Raw genomic sequence first — 12,449 nt, forward strand, 5'->3', positions numbered from 1 at the left:
GATCTTGTGAATTTGTACTTGTAGTAGACTGTAATTGTGACCCTGGTAGAGGTAGGCTGACTAGGTTGAGAATCTAGTCCCGCATACCTTGGCCTAAATTGAGGCAGGGTGTGACAACTACAATCATAGACAACGATGATGAAGAGGACTGATACGCCACAAAGATTTTCATCAAGATACTGTTAAGTGTGATGAAACCTGAAGCAGTTGAAACTTCAAAGATATACCATTGGTCATTGAGAAATTGGGCACTAGGGAGATAGGCTAGTGTAGTACACATGTGGAGCTAGAAAACACAATGCTGAACGAATTGAAGAAGGTGCAAGTGAACATTTTGATCTAGGAGTTACTAATGTCTTAGCCTACACATCGTGAAGCAATCCTCATATCTCACCAATATGCATGTTCCTATCAAATAGAACCCACACAACTTTCGTGAATATTTTTGGACATATTTGTGTTGTGGTTATTGATGTTTTCTAACCCTGAGTTACCCAATGATAGGGCGAAACACAATAGGGCCCTGCACATAATGGTGGAAGGCAACAATAGGATGGTGTGACAAGTGCTGATAGACAATGGGTCTACTCTGAATGTACTACCATTAAGACCTGCCTTGAGCATGAATCTGGACTTGGTTGAGATAAGGCCATCAAGCCAAACCACTCGAGCCTATAACAACACGAGGAGAGAAGTCCTGGGGATCCTCACAGTTGTTGTTCTGAATGGCCAAGTGAAATTTGACATTTACTTCCAGATGATAAATATCCTAACCTCACTTAACTTGCTCTTGGGAAGACCGTGGGTACACCAATCAAGGGTGGTCTCATCTAGTTTACATCAAAAGGTGAAGTTCATACATAACAGAAAGGTGATATTTGTTTCAAAAGATCCAGAAATGGTCAAGCATTAGCCAACATTGAAAAAAGAGAGGTTTAAGAAAAGGAAGTACACCTCAGTGGTTTTGAAATAAAAAGCGTGTGTGCTTCTATAGCTAAGCAAGTAGCTAAGAAAAAACATCCCTGCAAACTACAAAGGAATTTAAAGCCCACCTATTTGCCGAAAGATGAAGAATATGAAGTACTTCCCAGGAACGAGACTCTATAATTATCACCAAGGACTAACCAAGTTTTTAGATATCTTCGATAACAAAGGGAATAAAGGAATTGGGCACACTTCCAATATGAGAATGGAAGGTTGAATTGAAAACATCTCAGGGGAAAGAAGGATTGAAAAGTGTTGAGGATGAGTCAGAAAATAGTAGCCTCTTGCTATCCTACTCTCAATGGGTATTTTGTAATAAGAGAGGGTGAAAAATTTTCCTTCTGCAGGAATGCCAAGCTATATGTAGACACCACATTTTTTCACCTCGGAGTGGCAAGCAATGATGAAGTGGAATTCCCTTGAAATGTGATGGGATCATTTAATTATAGCTAAGAGCCCTCCACTTTACTTGGGCAATGTTCTGCGTACCCATGCTGGTATAGGAGGAAATAATCTGAAAAAATGTGTTTCAAAAAATTATTAATGACTTTGACATGTTAAAGTCAACCGAGACCAACCCAAAGACCCTTGGCCAATTCCGGTTAAAGCGAAGAAACAGCCAGATCCGACCCACGACGCTAACCGGGGTCAATTTTTATACTGACCCTAATCGATAGTATTTGCAATTTGGCTGATGCCATATGCAGTCTAGATGACATTAGTTGAGCCTCATTTGGCCTATGGATGACATCAGCCAAAGTCCACTTTGTGCCAGGAAAATCCCACACTTTTTGTCGGTTCTGAAATAAGATCTGGATTTTTTGAATATTTACGAGAGATCATAGCCATATCACTTCCTTCCTCCCTAAAATTTGAACATAGACACAATTTGTGATACCCTGTATCAAAATTTAGCTACATTCCTCGGGTGCTTGGTCATAGTAGGCACTGATGGCAGCTAGGCTGCTTACTTGGCTAGTGAAGTATACACAATGGGCATGGTTCACTTAAACTCCTTATGTACTTGAGTCAACTGGTGAAGGAAATAGGCCTGTGCTGTGGTCTGTGGGTCACACACATGGCTGACCTTAGGGCCACAGTTAAGGACTGCCTAGTGACAGATTTACTGTCACCGGTAGGTTACATGCCAGAGCACTAGCCAGTTGGTGTCGCTGCCAATGGTGTTGTACTATAGAAAACTGCACTAAGTGTCTATGGGACCCACTACCCCTAGGGCATGACTCAATCCTTCTCATAGGTTGATGTAGCACCCAACTTGCACATTATTAGGTGGGCCCACATGCCAGTATGGAGGGTTAATGCAATTCTCAAGCTTAGGGCTTAAAATCTAAACAAGCCTTAGTGGGGTACCTAAACCAGTATAAAAACAAAACCATCCTCCCATTCTCTCATTTTCATTCTTTATTTTCTAAATTCGGTGGGAGTGGGAGAAGAGAAAAGCTTGGTGAAAGATAGGGTGCAATGAATGAAAGATATAACTAATTGTTTTGGGCAAATGATCTAGATTTGGTAAGATGAGAGTGGTGTATCTAGGCCACATCATTCCTAGACAACATTGCCTATGGATAACATTCCAGATGACGTGTATATTCAGTGCAAAGGGAACATAAGGCAAATTCAAGGCATCAGTGTCAGATGTTGATTATACTTTGGAATCGCATTAGTTGGTAAGTTAACTAATAAATAACAAAATTTGATGGACCACCCAACAGACAACTCAGGTAACATGCCCAACACAGCTAGTAACTTGGCATTTCACAATACCTCAATGGAGACGTTACATGATGTCTTCAGCATTTCCAAGTTACAAAACAAATGTTTTGTTATATGAGATCCTCGATAAAGATGAGCAATTCAATTTTGAGGATGAAATTTTTTGTAAGGATGGGGGAATGGGATACCCCGTATCAAAATTCAATTGCATGTCTAGATTGCATGGTCATACCAGGCACTGAGGGCAGCTAGGCTGCTTACTTGGCCAATGAAATATTCATAGTGGGCATGGTTCACTTCAATTGCTTGTGTACTTGAGCCAACTAGTAAAGGAAATAGGCCTATGCATAGTCTAAGGGTCACACACATGGCTAACCTTAGGGCCATGATTGGGGACTTCCTGGTGGATAGATTTACTGCCACCGACAAGTTACTTGCCTAACCACCAGAGCCACTAGCCGATGGTGCTACATTGTAGAAAACTGCATTAAGTGTATGTGAGCCCCACTATCCCGTGGGCATGGCTCGACCCTTCTCATAGGTTGATAGGGCATTTGATACTGGTCATATCGCACCCAATATGGAAATGATCAGGTTAGCTCATGTGCCAGTATGGAGGGTTAATGCAATTCTCAAGCATGGTGTTTAAAATCCAAACAAGCCTTAGTGGAGTACCTAAACCACTATAAAAGCAAAACCTTCCTTTGATTCGCTCATTTCCATTCTTCATTTTCCAAATTCACTAGGAGAGGGAGAGGAGAAAATAATAAGAAGAAGAGAGGAGGAGAAGGAGAGGAAGGAAACGCTTGGTGAAAAGAGCTTGTGCCGCCATGGTGGTGCTGCATGCTGCTGCTACATGTTTGCTGCTACTCTTGATACTACTGTACACACAAGAAAGGTAAGAAACTCATCTCTATATTTTTTGTACAGTAGTGTAGAAGCATGTATAGGTGTTTTCAGCCAAAATCGCCAGGCCTGTAGCCACCCAGAGTGGAACCTTAGAGTGCATGAAAGGGAATTGAGTTGAATTCTGTTACAGAGACTAAATAATTGTGTGTATGTATGTATGTATGTATGTTGTACTTATGTAATTTGGGTAGATCATAGGTTGCATATTGTATCTGTAACCACTTACATATGAATTGTGAGCTGTAGGTGAGAAATTGCTAACCCAAAAGTAGAAATTGGGTTTGCTTATAAGAGAATGGCTTTAATCCCTAGTGTGCATGTGTTTTGGGTCTACTATCCTTATTGTTCATACAATTAGAACAATTCACATACCTTGGGACTGGTATTTGTAACTTTCTACAGCAGAATATTGGTTTGGATGTCTGGGATTACCATCCAAGAAGGAAGAAATTCATCTGTACAGGGTAGGTTTCAACAACTGGTTATTATCCATGTAATTAGGGTAGTACCTGGATCTTTAGTCTAACCCTATAATCAACCATAAATTGGTATTAGACCTTGCATATATGGGATTACCATCCTAGAGCTGAAAATCCAGCTGCAAGGATAGGGCTTAAGCGATAAAGTTGTTGAATTTTAAAAATGGGTACTGTTGGCATGCTAAGCATGTGCTTGGGGGTGTGTACAGGTCTGTACACCATCCCTGTGGTTACCCACAGTCTGAATATAGAATTGGTAAGATGAGGGGAACACATTTAAGAGCTAGGACCACCATCCCAGAGCTGAAATAAGAAAAGTAGAGTATTTCTATGAAATGATTTGAGATGGACAGAGTGGATGTGGACTGTGGTTCTGAAAGTCTGGGGCACGGTGTGGCTGAGTTGTGTTTTGGTACCATGGGCCCAGAGGTCAGTGGATCTATGGATGATATTGGCTGACTTGTATGCATTTAGAATTGCATTAGTCTAGGATCATAACCCTAATGTTATAACCCCTTGCTAGTAGGGGAAAGGTATTGGCTAATCCCAATCGGGGGTAGGTCTGATGAGACTAATACGCCTGGGGTACGACGGGACTGTATCCAAGGTGGGCACAGCATGGTACAACTTATTGTACACATAGCTATCAGACAACACGAGTGATCGATGGATTTTTCTGAGACTGTTACTTTCCAGGGTTACTATTTAGGGGTTGGCTGAGGGACCAAGGTTCTTTATAGGACTGGTTGATTCTTGCTTGCAACTAACTTGTATCTCTAGATCCCGATGTACTGGAGAGGTAATATCACCTACATTACTTATAGCACTAAAACCCAAATACAAAATTTGTAATTAGGGTTATTACTGTAATGAAAATGGATCATGTAGTTGAGCATTAACGCAGCATATATTGAGTATGGTTTGAGCATGCATTGCATTTAGCATTATCATGAGATAAATATGTATGCTTGCTTTCTCACCCCTCACTGGTCTGTTATAGCTCACCCCATGTCGATTGCTGTTTCTAGATGTGGAACCGGAGCTAAAGTGAGACAGGATTTCGACAAAGGTTTTGAGACACTGAGATGTTGATGGACATCACTTCTTATTTCAGTTATGATTGTATATGTAAAAGGTTTGGTATATGCAATAATTATTGTAACCTATGGGCTGAATTGAAATGGGTTATGATGTATATTTGTATATAACATCTTAGTGAATCTATAGTGATATGTATTAATTATGATTTTATATGTGTACACTGATTCTGTAGTGTGATCTTGTGGCATTATGAGGTAAGTGACTGCTTCTGTGATCCTGGTGGAGGTATACTAACTAGGTTTTGGAATCCAGTGTCGCATACCTTGGCCTATCAGAGCTGGGGTGTGACAAAGTGGTATTAGAGTGTGAAGCCCTCGCCTAACTCGCAATGTAAAAGATCATAGGAATCTGCTGGTGACAACTAGGGTATTTAATTAAAAGCTATAAGATAAATGCATAAAATGTAGTACACAACCTAGGAGACTAGCATTGGTACACAAGTCGATAACCACAACATAATTCATCAAAGAGCATAAACTTTTTATATAGATTTTACATACTAACAAGAAAGAGAAACATAAGACAGAAAGATAAGAACAAAGAAAAAGTAGGATCCATATGTCAAGTACGCCTAATACAAACTAAAGAAGAGAAAGATAAACTGAATATTGAACATAGGTCAGTAAAAATGTGGTATTGTCAAAAATAGAAGTCTGGTTGTAATTCTACTATCAAGGATGAGAAGGTGGTGGCGGCAGCTTGTACTGTGGTAGCTAAAACTCTGGAGGGACACCCAAGTAGTCTTCCCATCCTTGCATGGTAGTCTCTAAGGTTTCCATGTGGTCGCCAACAACATTGATCTTCGTACTCACGTGACTATCTAAAGACATGAAGCTAGAATGCAAGATTTGTAGGCGAGCCTGTATGTAAGACATCGCCTCCCGCATACTCGATTCACCTGTGGAAGAGGAAGGGATAAAATTTCTAATGTTATAAAAGGAAGGTGGAGCTCAAAAGGTCACAGGATCAAATGGAATATGTCATGAAAGCTGAGGCATACCACCCCAGGGTAGTGTAGTGGTATCCTGAGGGAAATCATTAGGGTGCTACATTCCCATGCATAACCTCCTGCGGTATGTCCTTAGGGTTGAGTTCACATCTAACCCAAACCCATCCTCCTCTTCCTTATTCTCCTCCTCCGCATTCTATTGCTCCTCCATAATTTTCTCTTGAATTGGCTCTAGGGGTGCTGGTGCCTCTCCATCACTTCCTACCTATAGCCCTAAGTGCATCTTTTCCAAGGTGACCTGGTCAAATGGGGTAGAAGTGACCCCACTATGCTACTCATCGATGCTGCTAAAGTGACGGAACATCTTAGTTAAGGTCCTTCCATGGAATAGATTACTCTTGTTCGGATGATTGCCATGATATGTCATGTGCCTCATCATGATGTAGGAAAGACTGATCCATTCCCTGACATACAAGAAGAAGGTTGTTAATGCTTGAAGAAGTGAAACCTCACTGTAGTGCCCACTGGCTGGGTATAAGGTTTTACTGCACAATCCGACACATAACCTTGGGTGAAGCAAGCCAGTTGGAAAAAAGAGCCCAACCATCACCCCCACCAGTCACTACACCGCTCATATGGCTCTGTTTATCCTCGGTCAAAAAAAAACTTGGACTCAGTTTTTGGTGCACATTAAGCCTTGTCACCTTCACTAGAAATTCCAATAATCTGCCCAAACTCTATAGTGGTGAATGAAATTTCTACCCCCTTGACACGACTAGTAGTGAAAAATTCTCCATCTCCCAATTGTTCACCGTGAAGGATGCAGTAGAAAGCCTGCACCAAACAGGAATGCGCCTGCTCTTCGGGTTTGAGCATAGCCTCCCATCCTAGGGCTAAAAACCTCCACTGAACCCCAAAGGATGACAGTATACTACAATGATGGGTCTCTCAAAGGCCACTTGTGGGGCTTAGAATATGCTCCAGTTATCTTGATCAATTCGTGGCCGGAACTATGTGGCATCATACATATCTTGTGATACCTCGTATCAAAATACAGCTGCATGCCTCGAGTGTCTGGACATAATAGGCACTGAGGGCAGTTGTGTTATCCAGTTGGTCAATTGAGATTGCATAGATGGCATACCAACTATCTGTGTACTTGGGCCAACCAATGGAGGAAAATAGGTCAACGTGATGTTGAGGAGGTCAAACACATGTAAGACCTCTGGCAAAGTGGTTGGGACTGTTGGGGGATAGTATTTGCTGTCACCGGAAGGTCACCTACCTAACCACCGACCAGCTGGTGGTGCTGTCTGCAGAAAATGACATTATTATCCTATGGATCCCACATCCCTTCGGCATGCTTCGGCCAATCATATGAGTAAAAAGGGCATCCCATACTGGTCATATGGCACCCAACAAGCAGACGATCAAGTGGGCCAACATACTAGTACTGAGGATTAACTTCATTCTTGAAAATGGACCTTAAAAAACAAGACCTTAGTGGCTTATGAATTAGCCAATATATAAGGTATTTTACTCTCATTTCTCTCATTTCTCACCAAAGGAAATCGTTGGTGAGGAGAGGAGAAGAAAGAAAGAAGAAGAAGAAGGGGGCTTGCTTGGGCCTTTTTGTGGGCGGTATTCTACTGGCTGATACTACTACGCATGCTGCCCTATTGCTCCCACAATGGATGTTGCCACTACACCCATGCTACTACCCTATTGTTGCCTTGGTATGGTTGCTACTACACATGATGCTGCTGCAAGGGGTATTGACATCCATGAATTTACTATATGCAAGCTAAAGGTAGGATATGGATGTCACACCCTGCCTAAATTGGCCAAGGTATGCGGCACTGGACACCCACATCCAGTTAGTCTAACCCTCCAGGATCACAGATGCAGTATCTTAATTTCACAAATTCCAACAAGACAACAACTAAAATCAGAGTATGCTATTAAAATCATATAATATAACTAGTGATGTACTAAAGTGATAAATTATATTATACAAAATTTCATGTCTAGAAACAACCACATGTTACAATACTACTTACTACACATCCATAAATATTTATACACCAAGAAGGAAGAACTGAATAATAGTGAAGCCCATCAAATCCCAACATCTCGTCGACATAAGCTTCACAACCGCTGCTAAAGTCTAGTCCCGCCTCAGCACCAATTTCCATCTTCCAAAAATAGCATTCCATGAGAATGTGGCCTCAGCATCTGAAAGGGTAAATGTATTGGGTGAGCCCGGGTATGCTCAGTGAGGGGTGGGGGCAGGAAAGCACACACAAACAGATAATTCAAGCATAAGCAGACAAATAATGCAAGTACAGGTAAATAAAGAATGTTATGCATACTCAAGCAAACTAAAACAAATGATACAATACATGCTCAACCAATCATATGATGCTCATGATCCAGTTTTATTATACTTAACCTAGCAACAATTACTAAGTCCAAGGTATTTGTGTTGTACTACAACATAGATCTTATCACTGGTCCCTGTGATCCCATCGGTCACCTAGCAATACAAGCTAGCTGCGAGTCAGGAATTCGTAGGTCTCGGCAATCCCATCTGTCACCCCGCAAACCCCTAATGAGTAATCCAGGGTATTTGTGCTATACTGCAACATAGATCGTATCACTGGTCCTGACGATCCCATCGGTCACCTAGCAATATAAGCTAGTTGCGAGTCAGGAATTCGTAGGTCTCGGCAATCCCATCTGTCACCCCGCAAACCCCTAATGAGTAATCCAGGGTATTTGTGCTATACTGCAACAACGAGTCCACAAGTCCCGACAATCCCATCGGTCACTTTGTAAACCCCTAATGAGTAATCCCAACCCTACAGCCTTGGTCCCGACAATCCCATCGGTCACCCGCACTGTGAAGGTATGCAGCTATGGTCCTGGCAAACCCATCGGTCACCTGCACTGCATCACTCCTTGGGATTAGCCAGTACCTAACCCTGCTGGCAAGGGTGTAGCACCAGGGTCTATGAATCCTAACCATGCATTCTACATGCATCAAATCATACATCAATGGTCGTCACTATAATACTAACCTCTAAGTCTATGGTTGGCCAAGCCGTGCCTCAGACTATCGATGTTACAATTATTACTGCCCATCACACATCGCACATCCTCTGACCTCTAGGCCATGGTACCCAAAACGCACCTCGACCACACCGTGCCCTAGACTGTCAGAGTCACAATCAAAACTATGCTTCTGACCTTTGGGCCCACGATACTGAAAACACATCTCATATCTGTCACACCGCACACCAGACCGTCAATATCATAATTACAACTGTGAATCTCGTCCATAAAACCATAATCACACACAATCTCATGGGCACCTACACATGTCCCAATATTACCTAACTTACCTTGCACATCTCAAATCCATCAATTCACCATCCATCAATAAGATATTTAGAATAGAAAATAATGCACATTCACAACCAATCGATGCATGAACATACAAGACAGGCAAAAGGAAAAATATAAGAAACACTCCAAAAAGAAAGTTCAGGGCACCCACTCACCTTGATAGTCGGGGTTAGACAAATCACTTCTTTGAGTTGGGTAGATTCCTGTACTGCAATTCAATTTCCCTATTCGATAACATACTAAAGTTATCAGGTATCTAATTTAATTGGTTATTCTTATTCCCATTCCCTTTTATTAATTTTATGTTCAAGTAGGAATCCTATTTAGTTTTATAATCTCTAAGATTGAAGTCCATGGATAAACCATCAATTAAGGGCTATACTGTTCTTATTTCATGTCTGTAGTAGGTACAGGGCAGTACCGGGCAATACAGTGGCCTTTCTAGCCTCTAAAAACTCAACCGGCTGGAGACCTTTGGAGCCAACCGGCCTACCTGTGGTCTCCCGCCTGTTCTTTTCTGCAGAAATTCGATTCTGCCAGTGTTCTGTAGAATTTAAACTCTGTATTTCATGCATACAACTGTGTTTTAAGGTTTCATTCACATATTAACATTATAATACCTTAATTCAACTCTCTACAAGTTCATTCATAATTTCCCATTTTTAATTTTTCTTGATTCATGCATGGAATTCAGAAGGAATTTCCAGATTCCTCAAGTTCAACTAGTTGCCTTTAATTCCAGGAATTCCCATGTTAATTACTTGATTAGAGATGGGATACCAATGTTTTGAATTTCTAATTTGGTGTTCCATCTCTAATTTTGTTTGCATGCATTTCTAAAACCATAAACTAGTGAAACCCTCTTGAAATTTCACTTTCATCACATCTTGCAATTCTGTCCTAAGGATTTTGGTAAAAATTTTAGCTAGCTAGCCCTATTCGGCCTCAATTTCAGGAAATCCCCATGTTAATTTAGTTATTCATCACAATCCCAAGCCTTAATTTCTTTTTTTTTTTTTTTTTTTTTTTCAACTCTGATTTCAGATTTCTAGCAGATTATTAAGATCCCTAACTCATTTAGGAGTTCCTAATAGGCCTTGATTAGTAAGATTCCCATTTCAGATTTAAGATTTCTTTCCATTTTCATCAAAGAGCAAGGTATCATGTACTCTATGTCCTCAATCCTTGCTGAAATTTCTCAGATTTTTACCTTAATCCTCCAATTCAGCCAATTTAAAGATGAATACTCACCTTTACATATGGGTTTCCATGCAGGTACAGCATGCATGTGGCTGAATTGAACCAAATCCATGCATGCAGTCAAAATTCCCAATTTTTGGGTGATTGCATGCTTGGAGCTTGGTTGGAATATTATTTACATGCATATAACCTGTTGTACAGCAGTATAGAGAGATGAAATTTACCTCTCCGAATAGGTACAGCAGCAGCTCAATATATGCAGTAAAATTTCAACAGGATTTCAGCTTGGACAGCCCCTTGCACCTCACATCTTGGCTTGCATGCATCCTTTTCTACAGCAGCAGCAGGATCTCAATAACACCAGCAAGAGGGCACAGCAGGAGCAGAGAATACATGTAGCTGCAGCCCCAAAAATACACGAACAGCAGTCCTTCTTTCCTTTTATTCTTCTTCTTCTTTCTCCTTCTCTTCTCTTCTTCTTCTTTTTTCTCCCTTCTTTCTCTTGCTGTCCAAGTGAGAAGAAATGAGATAATGTGGTTGGTGGTGGTCTTTTATAGCCCCACTATCCTTGGTGGAATGTTCCACTAACTTCTAGTATTATATATATATATATATATATATATTTATATAAATCCATAATACTTACATTATGTCATATTAGTATATATATATAATTAATTATATACTCATCTTTAATTAATAATTTTAATTTTATTATAAATTTTATGATTTAACTTATTTTATCATAACAAACTCATGGAAATAAGTCCACATGTCAAATTTCAAGAGTGAGACTCATTTCAATCAAATTTGACCATTTTGTGCATCTGACAGGTCAGGTTCAGGGCTCTCTAGCCGGTTGGGTCAGGCTTGACTCCCTTGGTCTATATCACTGTCCATTACACCTAACCCCTATTATAGGTATATTTTATCTGTTATCCCATGCCAGTATTGGCCCTCTCTGCCTGGTATCTTGCCTGTCCACAAGGAAGGCAGGAAAATGAAATTAGGGTGTTACAATGGAGTTGTTGTCCAAAGGTTCAAAGCCTCTTACTACTGCCACTGTGTGCTTCTGCTGCTCAGTTCTCTGTTGTACAAACATATAGGTAAGAGAAGACTAACATTAATTTGTTGTACAGTAATTTTGAAGCATTAGATTTCATCATTGTCTAATTTCCTTCCATTTTGGGTCAGATTCAGATGGAAAGAGGAGAATGGAGAAGGTAACACCAATTGCCATTGCTGATTATGGCTGAGAAGGGGGTGCATGCAAAAGGGGCTGCACCTACAGTTGCTGTCCATGAAGTGCAAGGGTTGCAACAAGTAGGAAACAAGTAAAAGTGGAAGAAAAGTTATTGTCCAAGTTTGGGAATTTCTGCTAGAACCTCCCTACTGCTGTACACACACCCCAAAGTTAATTTCCTATTTCTATTTTGCTGTACAGTGGCTAGATAGGGTAGAAAATAAATTTCTGCGAGGTTTCCCAAGCATGTAGACACCCAAAACTGGGAACCTTGGACTGCATGCCTTGGAATTGGCTGGGAATCAGTCACAGGGAGAGTAATTGTGATAGCATGTTATGTTTGTGTTAATTTGGTAGGATATAAAATGATTGTGGTTCCTGTGACCTATTTCAGCCAAATTTGGCTAGAAGTGTATGATAAGTAGCCAAAGGTTTGAGAAAA

At 40.7% G+C, this 12,449-nt stretch overlaps 2 long non-coding RNA genes across 4 annotated transcripts; one reads left to right on the forward strand and one right to left on the reverse strand.

Annotated features, from left to right (window-relative positions):
• Positions 1–3,449: 3,449 nt before the first annotated feature.
• Positions 3,450–12,449, forward strand: LOC122090641. Of its 2 annotated transcripts, none has more exons than XR_006143715.1 (4): positions 3,450–3,616; positions 5,135–5,241; positions 10,840–11,870; positions 11,959–12,449. It is a non-coding gene; the product is annotated as an uncharacterized LOC122090641 (long non-coding RNA). The 2 variants fall into 2 exon arrangements; XR_006143717.1 differs by having other exon boundaries at positions 5,135–5,175.
• LOC122090635 lies at positions 8,113–11,127 on the reverse strand. 2 transcript variants are annotated; one of them, XR_006143714.1, is made up of 3 exons: positions 10,989–11,124; positions 9,237–9,440; positions 8,113–8,391 (listed from the first exon to the last, which is right to left on the reverse strand). It is a non-coding gene; the product is annotated as an uncharacterized LOC122090635 (long non-coding RNA). The 2 variants fall into 2 exon arrangements; XR_006143713.1 differs by lacking the exon at positions 9,237–9,440 and having other exon boundaries at positions 10,989–11,127.

This window comes from Macadamia integrifolia, chromosome 2, assembly GCF_013358625.1.
Source record: "Macadamia integrifolia cultivar HAES 741 chromosome 2, SCU_Mint_v3, whole genome shotgun sequence".
NCBI lineage: Eukaryota > Viridiplantae > Streptophyta > Magnoliopsida > Proteales > Proteaceae > Macadamia > Macadamia integrifolia.